At 39.7% G+C, this 13,637-nt stretch overlaps 1 long non-coding RNA gene across 2 annotated transcripts in view; it reads left to right on the forward strand.

The window, feature by feature from the left end:
• The window catches only part of LOC140078036 (uncharacterized), a 59,806-nt gene extending 53,321 nt beyond the window's left edge, over nucleotides 1–6,485 (forward strand). For both annotated transcript variants that reach the window (XR_011849882.1, XR_011849881.1), the window contains exon 3: nucleotides 6,304–6,485. This is a non-coding gene — a long non-coding RNA (uncharacterized lncRNA). The remainder of the gene's footprint in view (nucleotides 1–6,303) is intronic.
• Nucleotides 6,486–13,637: the final 7,152 nt, after the last annotated feature.

Genomic DNA, 13,637 nt, shown 5'->3' on the forward strand with positions numbered 1-13,637 from the left:
TTATACAGTGAAAGGGGGATGCGCATTATACAGTGCGGGGGGCATTTTACAGTGGGAAGGAGAAGGGCATTATACAGTGTGGGGGGTTATACAGTGTCGGTGGCATGATACAGTGAGAGGGAGATGGGCATTATACAGTGTGTGGGGGCATTATACAGTGCGGGTGTGGGTGTTATACAGTACGGGGGGGGGGCATTATACAGTTCAGGGGGATGGGCGCTATACAGCCCGGGGGGGAATTATACTGTGCAGGGGGGTGGGCGGTTATACAGTGCCAGTGGGCATTATACACTCTGACACACACTACATTCATACATTATATATGTAAATAAACATGTACACAACGTTGACATAAAGATCAGACATCACACCTACATACACACACAGCACACTTCACAAAAACACATACACATCAGAAACATACATACAACACACAGTGTTTCTGATGAAGATCAGGGCACTGACTGCAGGGCTGAGTAAAGGCTGGTCCAGGCTGACATGCGCTACCCTGCCCCTCCCCCTCTTGTTCCGACTGATGTAGCAGAGTTTAGCAGACACACAGGCGGGGGAGGAACAGCTACAGTAACACAGAGGCAGCACAGAGCAGGAAGCTTCTCCCTCGGCTCAATGCTGCGGAGTGCTGATGCCACTGTCCACAGTGTGCAGGCTGCCGCCCGCCTGGCTCCTCTGCTTTGGGTCATGTGACCAGAGCTTGTACTGAGAAGCTGAGCTCCGGTCATGTAATTTACTAACGGGTGGGAGCTACAGCAGTGACATGAAGAGGCTGCAGCTACCGGCTCAGACAGAGAGATCTGAGATGTGGATTTATACGCATCAGGAGATTTTCTATCATCAGGAGATTTGCTATAAAGCGCTGCACTTACTGCCATCTTTAGTTGGCAGAGCGCAGCCAGGTGCCGTCCTCCATTCCCTCCTGCAGTGGAGAGCTGAGACGCCAGCACACTTCATCTACATTCGGACTATAAGACGCACCACTGTTTTTTCCCTATTTTCTAGGGAAAAAAAGTGTGTCTTATAAACCAAAAAATACGGTACTTGCATTCTTACAAAAAAGATACAGAAAACAAGAAAAAGAAAAAATTCTTTAGAGACGCCGAAGACTACTTCAATGACAGGGTTTACAGATGGCAAGACAACTTTCAAACACACTTCCATCGAAGAAACTACAGATCATCAACCAACTCTCGGCCTCAAGCATCAAGGGAGAACCTCAGGACCATGTTCAACCTTCTTCTTTTTTAGAAACAACACAAGGACGCCATACAAGTGGAAAACGCGGAAGGGGCAACACAAGAGAAAATATGGCAAGGATGACAACTCGGTCCCAGGTAGGGATACTGCATTAGTTGTTAATATTTCCTCTAAAATAATTAGCCCAGCTGAAATGTCTTTATTATAGAAAGGTCTGTCATTCTGTCCCTCTCACAAATTCAACACCTTTAGCCTAGAAATGGATCTACAGAGATTCTTTAGGAACATACGCCTTAAAACACACTATGAGGACTCAATTCCACCCAACATAGAACACAAATGTCCCATCAATTTACCATCATCAGGCTTAAGGAACAAGACAAGAGTCAATACATGCCAATGATTCACATAGCATTGAAGCCTTCATTAACGTAGTTGAGAAAGACATTACACAACTAAGATAGAACATAGATCTAGGCCTCTTCCACGCACCAAATAACATGACCAACACAGACAGATTGGCATTATCCAATCTACTTACATCCAAAGATATCGTAATAAATCCAGCCAATAAAGGCGAAGCAATTGTAATCCAGAACAAAGAGGACTACATAAAATAAATTCTCTCACTACTCAGCGACACAAACATTTATAAGAAACTAGGAATCCCACAACTAGGATCACGAAGAGGATAAAATACACACTGGAGAAACACCTCTGACTTAGCACAATTGACTCTCAGACATATACATACTTGACTAAAAAAACACCCATCATCCCAGTAATCTATACTATTTCAAAAATACATTAGAATCTTACCTCCTCTAGTACATTCGACAAGATCCTTTCTTCTAGATACCAACTCTTTCCTAGACCTTATCAAAAAAATCAAGAAGATTGACCCCACAGATCTTTTAGTCAACCTTGACGTCAACAGCCTATACACCTCCATAGCTCATAATATAGGCCTTAGAGCAGTTCAGGAATTACTCCAACAAACCACATATTCTACCAATGTCACTGACTTATGCCTTGAACTACTAGAGACTGTACTGACTGAAAATCATTTCATGTTTCAGGATTCAGTTTACATTAAATGACAGGGCACGGCAATGGGGTCCAATGTAGCACCCCCATATGCAAACACATACATGGCATTTTTTGAAGAAATCTACATCTACCCAAACCAACTCTTCTCTACTTACTGCTGGATTTGGAAGAGTTACATAGATGACGTGTTCTGCATATGGGGGGCACATTGGACTCCCTACACAAGTTCCTATTCGACCTCAATTCCATATGGCCAGAGCTACAATTCACACTACGCAGTGATAAACAAAACAAATTTCCTGGATACCCTCATCATCAAAAAATTTGATGCTTCACTGTGGTCAGATTTATAAACTAAACCCACCAATCGCAACAATCTACTCCATTTCACCAGCTGTCACCCTACACCCACTAAAAAATTCTCTTCCAATCTCCAATTCTAGTACAGGAGACTAGAAAGAATACTTAGCAAACTGGAAATCCTTACCACCAGACTGGAGGAAATGCAAGATAAATTCTCGCAAAGAGGATATCCTCCAAGCACATTATCACAATACATAAAACACCCCCAAGACCCAACAAGACTTCTACAAAACACATACCATTTGTCCACCCCTTTTCATTTAAAATACACAAAATCATGCGCAAACACTGGCCAATTCTCCAGAAAGGACATCCCAATATTCTCGAATTCAACTAACCATTTTTACTTTGCTTTAAACGCCCTGATAATTTATGGGACAAACTAGTTAAAGCGGACATAGGCTCAGGCACTAAAATACAAAGACAACTATTCCTCAAAACACAAAAAAAGGGCACCTTCCCGTGCCTGTCTTGTTCACAACGTAACAATGTACAGAAAGGCAATACATTCACACATCCCCAGACTGGTAAAAGACACCCTATATGAGATTTTTCACATGTAACTCTGACTTTGTAATCTATTTGATTAAATGTCCTTGTGGCCTCACATATATTGGCGAGACAATAATACCTGTCAAAGAATTTCTAAGCACAAGTCCACTATAAAACTAAAAAACACTCAATCAATCAGCTCAAATTCCAGGTAAAAGAAAACGTAGGGATCCTGATAAGCAACGGGGACCGAGTAACAATCTTGAAAAATTGGGAATCCTATTGGATCCATACATTACAGATGCTATGACCTAAAGGAGTAAACAGAGATTACAATATACACAGTTTCTGTTGAACTTTATTAACATGGAATCATTTTATTTTTTGCAGAGACGTTGAAACCATACATACTACCAATGATATGGTATTGTATAACATGCAATATATGGTTGAAATATGCTAACAAATTCTTTCCTACTAAACCTCAGATGCTATAGACTTTTTTCTCCATATACTCCATTGTGTCTCTTTTATCATATCCTGTCCAACTCCACCCACATTCTATCTTAATCTTAAAAGTCCATGCTATTCCATGCTATTAAGCTACTTTCATTATTAATCCAGCTATTCTTCTCACCAGCTATGCTTGCCTGCTGCTTTTATTATCTCTAAATTAGCATCTAGCGATCCTTCTATGCTTGGTACTTCTCCCTTTAGCGCATGCTCAAATTGGACTATGCGTTTCACCTTGTTATTCCGTGTGGAACGCAAGCTATGACGCACTTTCTGTCCAAACCTGAAGTCACGCGGCTAGAAGCGGCAGTGTCATGTTTCCCATTTAACCCCTTAACGACTTGGCCTTTTTTAGTTTTTTCACTTCCATTTTTCACTCACCAACTTCAAAAATCTATAACTTTTTTATTTTTCCACATAAAGAGCTGTGTTATGGCTTATTTTCTGCGTAACAAATTGCACTTCATAGTGACGGTATTTAATATTCTAAGGCATGTACTGGGAAGCGGGAAAAAAATTCCAAATGCAGTGAAAATGGTGAAAAACCACATTTGTGACATTTTCTTGAGGGCTTGGATTTTACAGCTTTCACTCTGCATCCAAAATGACATGTCTATTTTATTCTTTGGGTCGGTACGATCACGTGGATACCAAATTTGTATAGGTTTTATAATGTTTTCATACATTTAAAAAAATTAAAACCTCCTGTACAAAATATTTTTTTTTTATTTTGCCATATTCTGGGGCCAATAACTTTTTCATACTTTGGTGTACGGAGATGTGGATAGTGTCATTTTTTGCGAATTTTGATGGCGTTTCCATTACTATAATTTTTGGGACTGTGCGACCTTTTGATCACTTTTTATTAATTTTTTTATATTTTTCAAAATGGCAAAAAAATGCCATTTTCGACTTTGGACGCTATTTTCCGTTACGGGGTTAAACATAGTGAAAAAACATTATCATATTTTGATAGATCGGGCATTTTCGGACGCAGCGATACCTAATGTGTTTATGATTTTTACTTTTTATTTATTTTTATATCAGTTCTAGGGAAAGGGGGGTGATTTGAATTTTTAGGTTTTTTTATTATAATTTTTTTTTTTTAACTTTTTTTTATTTTTACTTTTACTATTTTTCAGACTCCCTAGGGTACTCTAACCCTAGGTAGTCTGATCGATCCTACACAGTATGGCAGTATATGTGGATTTTACTCCCCATGCATTACAATGTGCAATTAGCACATTGTAATGCATGGGTTAAAACGAAGTAGCCTCGGGTATTCAGAACACCCGAGGTTACCATGGCGACGGATCGCCGCTCCCCGTGACGTCATCGGGGAGCAGCGATCCATGACAAGATGGCGGCGCCCAATGCTGCCGGCGGCGATCGAGGTGAAAACACCGATCGCGGGTGTTACCGGTAAGCCTTTGCTGCAATATGCAGCAAAGACTTACCGGCTATGGAGAGGGCTCGGCCCGCAAGCCCTCTCCATGCACCGGGACCCGGCACCTGCCAGCACCTGCCAGCAATAGCGCTTCTACACCACGGAGCGGATTCGCGCCGTTACCTTAAGCGCCATTCGCCTGCACAGCAGCCATGACTGTTCTATAATATTGCAAACTGGTAAGCCTTGCCTTATTGCTTTCTCCACAGGATTACTACACAGCCTGCTCTGTGATTCATCCATTCTGCCTGCTCCACTGCCATAGCATGCAGACTAGATATAAATACATATCTTGTATTTCAAACTACTCTATACCCCATAAAAGAAACATGTGATCATTTACACCGATTGCTATATCAACTTGTAAATATGTATTTTTCATGTTTATTATTTGTATCATCCCCCTCACCCCCCCACAACCTTGTACCTTATGACATGTATATAATTTTTGAACCCACATATTTATGTATCAAATTTCGTTATATTGCAGTGTCTGATGAAGGTCAGTGATTGACCGAAACATCACAAGTATTTGTTTGCTGAATAAATTATCATTCACTTTGGAACAACCAAAATCAGTGTCTGGATTCCATACTTTATGTCCTCACTGCTCCGGTCATCCTCCTGAGTAGACCGCAGCACATTGGATCCGGGCTACTTCTCTATTTGCTCTTGAAGCTAAGATGGATCTGGAATGAGGGGGTATGGACTTACTGGCAAAACTTACTGCACATGCCTGAGATTTGAAAAGACACAGAGCTGTCAGTCATAAGGAGAGTGGTTCACTAGCAGCCTGGGAGAAAAGAAAATAAGAGTCAAGGAAGCTAATTTGCATATCAGAAAAAGACTTTAATTAAGGTACAGTGCCTCGCTGGCAACTCATTTAGGTGATATGGGGAGGACTTGTAACCCTTAATCAGCAGGCACTCTTGGTTAAGGGACTCAAATTCTGGTGACAGGTCTTCTTTAAGTGGTTAATTGTATGTTTTTTTGTTAATTTATAGGCATGTGTCTTGTGACCTGTTTAAAACTGCAAAATTCTCTACACAAAGTTATTTTATTTCCCAGTGATTTGATATTTATCATAACAGTACATAAATGTAAAGGATTCCGGAATGATTGAGAGGGAAGGTTATGTTGATGTATAACTAGGAATTACTAGGAATGTACTATATGTTTTGTAAATTGATGGGCCCCTTTAAGTAAATTTCCATTGTATTCTGCAGGAAAAGTCAAACTGCTTTCTTACAGACAGTCCACTCAGACAAGAAAAAAGAAAAAAGTTTTTTCAGCTCACCCACTGCGTACAGCCATGTGTTATTTGCCAGTGCATGGACAAAACTGAGCCGGATCAGTGCATGAAGACAGGATGAAGGCGGTAATCTAGCAGCCAGGCAGATATAAAGACAAGGTGTAAATAAAAAGTTGAAGTTTATTTCATCCTTTAAAATGTTAAAACGGTACCATAGTGAAAAAACTGACGCGTTTCGAACTAAGTATAGTTCTTAACCCCTTATCACCGACACTAGTTTTCAGCTCAATGACCAGACTCGATTTTTCAAATCTGACAAGTCTCACGATAATTGGTTATAACTTCGGAACGCTTTAACATATCCAGGTGATTTTGAGACTGTTTTCTCGTGACACATTGTACTTCATGTTAGTTGTAAAATTTAAGTGATAAGTTTTGCGTTTCGTTCTGAAAAAAAGTGAAAATTTGGCAAAAGTTTGTAAAATTTCTTCATTTTCCAAGTTTGAAATGTTCTGCTTTCCAGACAGGAAGTAAAACTACCCAAATAGCTTGATAATTAACATTTATGGAATGTCTGCTTTATGTTGGGATGATATTTTATGCGTCCTCTCATTTTTCTAGGATGTTATGAGGTGCAGAACTTTGGTGCCATTTTTCTCATTTTCATGAAAATTGCCAAAACTCACATTTTAAGGGAAAACTCAGCTTCCAAGTGACTTTGAAAGGCCTAAATAATTGTAAAAGCCCATAAATTACCTCACTATAGAAATGTGACCCCTCAACGTATGTAAAACAACTTCTATTAAGTCTATTAACCCTTTAAGTGTTTCAAATGGGTTAAAACAATATGGACCTGCGATTTAGAAACTTTCGAATTTTTTTGGAAAATACATTCATTTAGGCCAAAACTGACAGTTTTAGAATAAATTAAATGATGAAACGCACTGCAACATTTGATGCCCAATTCCTCCCGAGTGTACTGATACCCCATATGTGATGGTAAACTGCTGTATGGGTGCACGACCGGGCATAGAATGAATGGAGGCGCCATTCACAGCAGATTTGTATTGTCACATTGTACAATGTATAAATTTGCATTTTTTTTGGTAATGCGAACATATGAGGCTTATTATTTACGGGATGATATACAATGTATAGATAATTCATTTTGGGAGTCTAAAGCTTATTCATGAGATTTTATTAACTATTTCAAGGGGGACACAAACAAAATCATCAATTTTTATTTTGGATTTTTAGCATTTTTTTTCTCCCCGCTCACCGTAATGTAAAAATAATATTTTATCTTTATTCTCTGGTTCCCTACGATTGCGGTGATACCTCATTTATATATTTTCTTATCTTTGCTCAATTTTCCTGAACAAAACCAATATTGGAGAAAATCGCATAGTTTTTACTATTGACAAATTTTTAGGGTCATAACTTCTGTATTTTTCAGTTGTCAGATCTGGTTGAGAGCTTATTTTTTGCGAAAAGAGTTGGTTCTTTTCAGTCGTATCATATTAGGGAACGAAACTTTTTTTGATCACTTTTAAGAACATTTTTAGTGTTTGATGAAAAATTGTATATTATGGGAAGTTTTTTTTTTTACGCCGTTCACCGAGCGTGTTCAATATTGATTTAGATTTATTGTACAGATTACTACGGACGCGGTGATACCAAATATGTATGTGTTTTTGTGTTTTATATACTTTATTTGCATTTTATGTGTAACTGGGGAGATTATGGGACTCTTATTTTATTTATTTATTTATTTAATTTTATTCTAAAATGACTAAATCTTTTTTTTTTTTTTTTAACTTTTTTACATTTTCTACTTCTTGGCTTGATCAAGCGATCATCCGATTGCTTGTTCAATCCCTTACACTGCAATACACTTGTATTGCAGTGTATAGTGTTAGTAACTGAGCATGCTGAGCATGCTCAGTTACAAACAGCCGGGTCCTGTCAGGAGGCGGAACCCGGCACAGAGAGGAGCCGACAGCGTCGGAACCTGGGGCTGAGGCAGGAGGGATCCACGGGGTACACACTTGCACGCCGCGGTCATGCTTGACCGCGGCGTTTAAGGGGTTAACACCCGGGATCAGAGTTTTTCCGATCCCAGGTGTTAGTGCCGGGTCTGGGCTGTAAGATCACAGCCAGACACCGGCACTTGCAAGACCCGAAGTACCCTTAATGACCGCCGTAAAAAGTCGATACGGCGGTCATTAAGGGGTTAATCATAGTCTGAACTTCACAGCATAAGACTAAGCTTTATGTGGATATAAACGGAAGTGGGCTGCAGGTGAGTCCCTAATTACATCACAGGTGTGGAGTCAAACACAAGAAATGCAATGCATAAATCAAAACAAAGAAACACAACAAGAGAAAGAAACACACTTAATATATGTACATAACATCATGTTTTGAATTCAGGCCATAAGGGACTCTAGTATTCATAGTCATAATCCAGAACGCCTCTCTATTGCGGAGTGCTTTAACCCAATCCCTGCCTCTCTTGGGGCGTGTGACTAGTTCAATGGGTGTAACAGTGAGTTGCGAAGTGTCTCCCTCATGTAAATCCCTGCAATGTTTAGATACAGAAGAGATGTTACGAGTACATGTAAGTGTGCAGGAAAACTGTATGCGGGCTCCAGTTAAATGTTCCGCGATTCTCTGTTTTAAGTTGCGTTTTGTGCTTCCTATATACTGTACAGAACAGGTTGTGCAAGTGATAGAATACACTACGTAGGTGGTGTTGCAGTTTATGGGTGAATGTATTTTGTAATATTTATTATGGTATAAGGAAAAAGCTAATTTTGTTTTCACTATATATTTACATAAACCGCAGCGTGGTTGAGCACACTTGTGACTGCCTGTGCAGACGGACGGATAAAATGCTCTCAGAGCACTTCATTTTCATCTTGACAAGTATACGAAATATACACCTGAGTTCAAGAGTTTGTCATCATGGCGTGTCAATTTTTAATTACTCACAATTTCTTTATGTTTGACAATGTTTATTACTTACAGACCAAGGGGTTGAGCTTGGGGGCCAAATTTTCCCCATCACTAGCTCAATGGGTGGTAAGGTTATTACCATGTCGTGGTGGGAGGAACTCACATTCTAATCCCCCGACAACCCCTTTTGAATTGCATTGAGTGATATGGCAGGTACATCAACAATATTTTGATTGTGGGGGGATGTGCCTGCCATACCACTCTTTGTTGACCACCTCAACAATAACACGTTTAATTGAGTTTTATGTATGTCACTCATTCAAATAAAATTTTGTTCCTTGATTTATCTTTACATGGTATCAGTGGTGCGAACATTACCACCAGAACATACCGCAAACCCACGGCGGGCAATACAATCCTACACACAAAATCCCAGCATCCGCCACATACGATTCAGGCCATCCCCGTGGGGGAGTTAACAAAGGTGAGGAGAAATTGCAGCACTACCACTTTATTCTGTACGGAGGCAACACAAAAATATACACAATCTCATATATCCTCTACAACACCGCAACCTAAGTCACAATTGTAACCGGGGTTCTGACTCCACTTATACTCCTACACTAGTGCTACAGTTTACTCCACAGTTCAAGGCCATTTCTAATATTGTCCAACAACATATCCCCCTACTTGAACAGATCCTCAATAATGGCTGTAAAATTGTTTCCAGAAGGGGTCAAAGCCTTGGAACTTACTGTCCCCCTCATTATTTACTACACAACCCAAGTCTACATGGCTATCTATTCAGGGTTTCTACAGATGTGGCGCCTCTCGATGCCTGACATGCAAATTTGTTAACAAAAAGAAGCTTTTCACTACTAGCGATGGCACAAGGAAATTTTTCATTAAAAAACTCATGAATTGTAATTCCGACAATGTAGTGTATATTATATATTGTACCAAGTACAACCTAATGTATACGACTCGCATACGACTCGCAAATTTAAAGTTAGATTCATGGAGCATCTCCGTGATATTTTGAATCTCGCGGGTTGGAACCTCCATGAGCACCGGGTAGCAAAGCTACTACTATTTTAGATAGGAATAATAAAAGTGACGTTTTATCATTGTTTTTTTGTCCGGATATGGGTACCTTTTCTGCCAATGGCAGCTTTGTAAAACAAGATTAATACTCCCTTCCCGTGACATATTGTCCGTAAAATTGTCAACCCTGAGTGTGACACATGACCTCGATCATGTGATGGGACACAATTTGTCAAAGATGCTGTGAACATTACACTCCACCTCATATCAACGGTGTGTGTCATGAGATAACGCATGATGCATATGTTCCTTATTTTGGGCATCTTTGAATTAGGATTGCTTTATTACCAGTTGTCTATATGTGAGTACTTTAATGAATTGTGGGCGGGATCAGAAGTGAATGTGGTTTGAGGGGAGGTACTATTGATTGTATTTGGCTATAAACGTGAATCTATGCCATTGTATTTTAGCCATGACTAAGGACAGGGTGTCTGTCCGAAACGCGTAGGCATTTTATCCGTCTGTCTGAGTGGACTGTCTGTATTACGACTATGCATTAAATAAAGAAAGAAATCTTCCGTGTTTGGAGCCTGGCTGGACTGCGCACTTATTTCTTCTACAATTGTTATACCCCAGCAAAAGGGTGGCCTGTGCCGGACTTGACACCAGTTGGGGAGGTGAGATGGCATCTATCTTTTTCACTCTCTTGAACATGTACATAGAGTCCGCCATAACAACCTCCTGCGGCAGAGAGTTCCACAGTCTCACTGCTCTTACAGCAAAGAACCTTGGTCTATGGTGATGGTAGAATCGCCTCTCCTCTAGGCGTAGAAGATGCCCCCTTGTCCTGGTCACAGGCCTAGGTATAAAAAGATCTTTGGAGAGATCCTTGTACTGTCTGTTTAGGTATTTGTAAATTGTAATGAGGTCTCCCCTCAGTCGTCTTTTTTCTAAATGGAATAATCCCAAATGTTTTAGTCTGTCATTGTATTCTAGTCTCCCCATTCCCCTTATAATCTTTGTTTCTCTTCTCTGCACCCATTCCAGCTCTACTATGTCCTTTTTATACACTGGTGTCCAAAACTGCACACAATATTCCATGTGTGGTCTGATCAGGGATTTGTATAAGGGCAAAACAATGTCTTTATCATGAGAATCTATTCCTCTCTTGATACATCCCATAATTTTATTTGCTTTAGCAGAAGCCGTCTGGCTCTGGTCACTTGAAATGAAATGCAGCATCGAGCACTGTATTGTATAATTCAAGCGGATCTGTTCTAGGTTTGTGTCTATTCCCAATTAGCAGCTGCTATTTACATGTCAAACGCTTTAAATGAAGCGATAGGATATTTGCTCTCACCCCTACTCCGTTCAAATTTCAATCGGCTCTATTCAACACCATGTGGTTGGGGGGAACAGGGTGCTTCTGCCTTATGCCAACTAAAGGCTGAATTGACTCAGCTTTCAGCACAGTGGCCTAGAAGTAATCCAAGAAGGCAATTGATGCTGTCCACTATATGTCCCATCAGGTGTGCAAATCCGCTATTACATTTATTTCACTTTTTATTATTCGTAATCTTCTTGTCACCATTTAATGAAAAATTATAGTTACGGCTTTAAGCCGAACATTTCAACAGAAACTGAAATGGGTTTATTTTTCTCTCTTTAAGAAACTGTATTTTACTTCCAGCTTAATGCTCACCATTGATGTCCTCAAGGCATTAGGCACCCCATGAAACTGATTGCACTAGACGTCTGTTGTACATTTGGTAGGATTCCAGCATGACCTATGGATCTCCACATCATCTGTTCTATTTTGCACCTGATGAAAGAAGCAGGGCCCAACCTGCAGGGAAATAAACACATATCCTTCATTGTGATGTTGAGCAGACTAGTTGCAAAACTGGATCTGCTGGTAGCCAGCAATATAGGAGTGGTCAGCAGCACAAGCACTTAGACATGTGCGTCATTTACATCAAGTCTAAGAATGTTATAATGGGGTGGGTTCCACATGTTGGGTTCTGTATTATTATACTGGAAGGATCTGGTGATTTTTGGAGCTCACAGACATTGGAAAGTATGAGCAAAGTTTCATGTTTAGTATTTGGTCTTGCAACACTCTCCAAACACTTATATCTTTCGTAATTTCGATATGATAAAAGCATACTTTTCTATTAGTTGACTTTTTTTTACTGGTAGACAAGGGTATGGTTATTGTCTTGGGAGAGGAAACATTAGAAAACAAGAGGTTTATATGTTAGCTGTCTCTTTTTATGATCTTTGATGTAATAACATACTGCTATGCTTACATGATAAATAGCTCTAATTCTGATATTTAATAAAGTAATTAATTAATTGGAAAACGACTTTGGAGAAATAGGAAACATATGTATTTCCTTTCCTCTGTAGCTTGATCACACTTTATCATTGCCAAAAGCTACAATTCATAGACAATGTAGCTATGGCCAACTGCAAATATTAACATCTAACACAATCATAGCTCTCAGAGGCTTCACTCTTAGCCACATAATTCCATGTTTCCCAAACCATCCGACTTTACACAGTGTAAGAGTGGAAACGTTACTTAATTGTGGGAACTTCATCTCAAAGTTCAAAAACCATAAAGAATATCACATAATATAGGCCCAACCCATTGTTCACAAGAAAAGCAGGCAAGACAATTTGACCAAAAAAAAATGTCCTTTGTATTTTTGCAAGGCCCTTCTGTGTACTAGTAATTTAAATCAATCACAAGATATTTTACATATCACATACAGTATTACCGATGTACATATTACCGATGTACAAGTCTTAAGTGTACCGGAAGTGGCTTGGGGCGGATATGGACTGCTGCATTATCTGTAGTCAGTACCAGTTTATGACGCAGGTCATAGCACAATGGAATGACAGGCAGGGCCTGGTGCACAATTTATCTGGCCACAAATATAATTTCTTCGGCCTCTAATAGGTGTGACGTGGAGTTTCGGATTGTACAACTCTTAATATCACCCCCTCCCCCATTATTTGTAGCGTGTCAAATGTTATGCATCTTTTACGACTGAGTTTTCAAAACTGATAATTTGTGTGGTTTGTACAGTGAAAATTCATATTTACCTGGACTTAGGCCCCTGCAGCCATTCTGGTCCAAGGGAACTGGTTTCCCATTGGAGCACAGAAACTATTGGACATGCACAATGAAAGTTAGTAAATAGCTCTGCAAACTCTAGACAAGCCAGACAAACATAGTAGTGTTGTTTTCTGTGTGGAAGATCAGGTTTTGTCATAGACTCAAAGAGGTTTGGTCTA

This window comes from Engystomops pustulosus, chromosome 9 (genome assembly GCF_040894005.1).
Source record: "Engystomops pustulosus chromosome 9, aEngPut4.maternal, whole genome shotgun sequence".
NCBI lineage: Eukaryota > Metazoa > Chordata > Amphibia > Anura > Leptodactylidae > Engystomops > Engystomops pustulosus.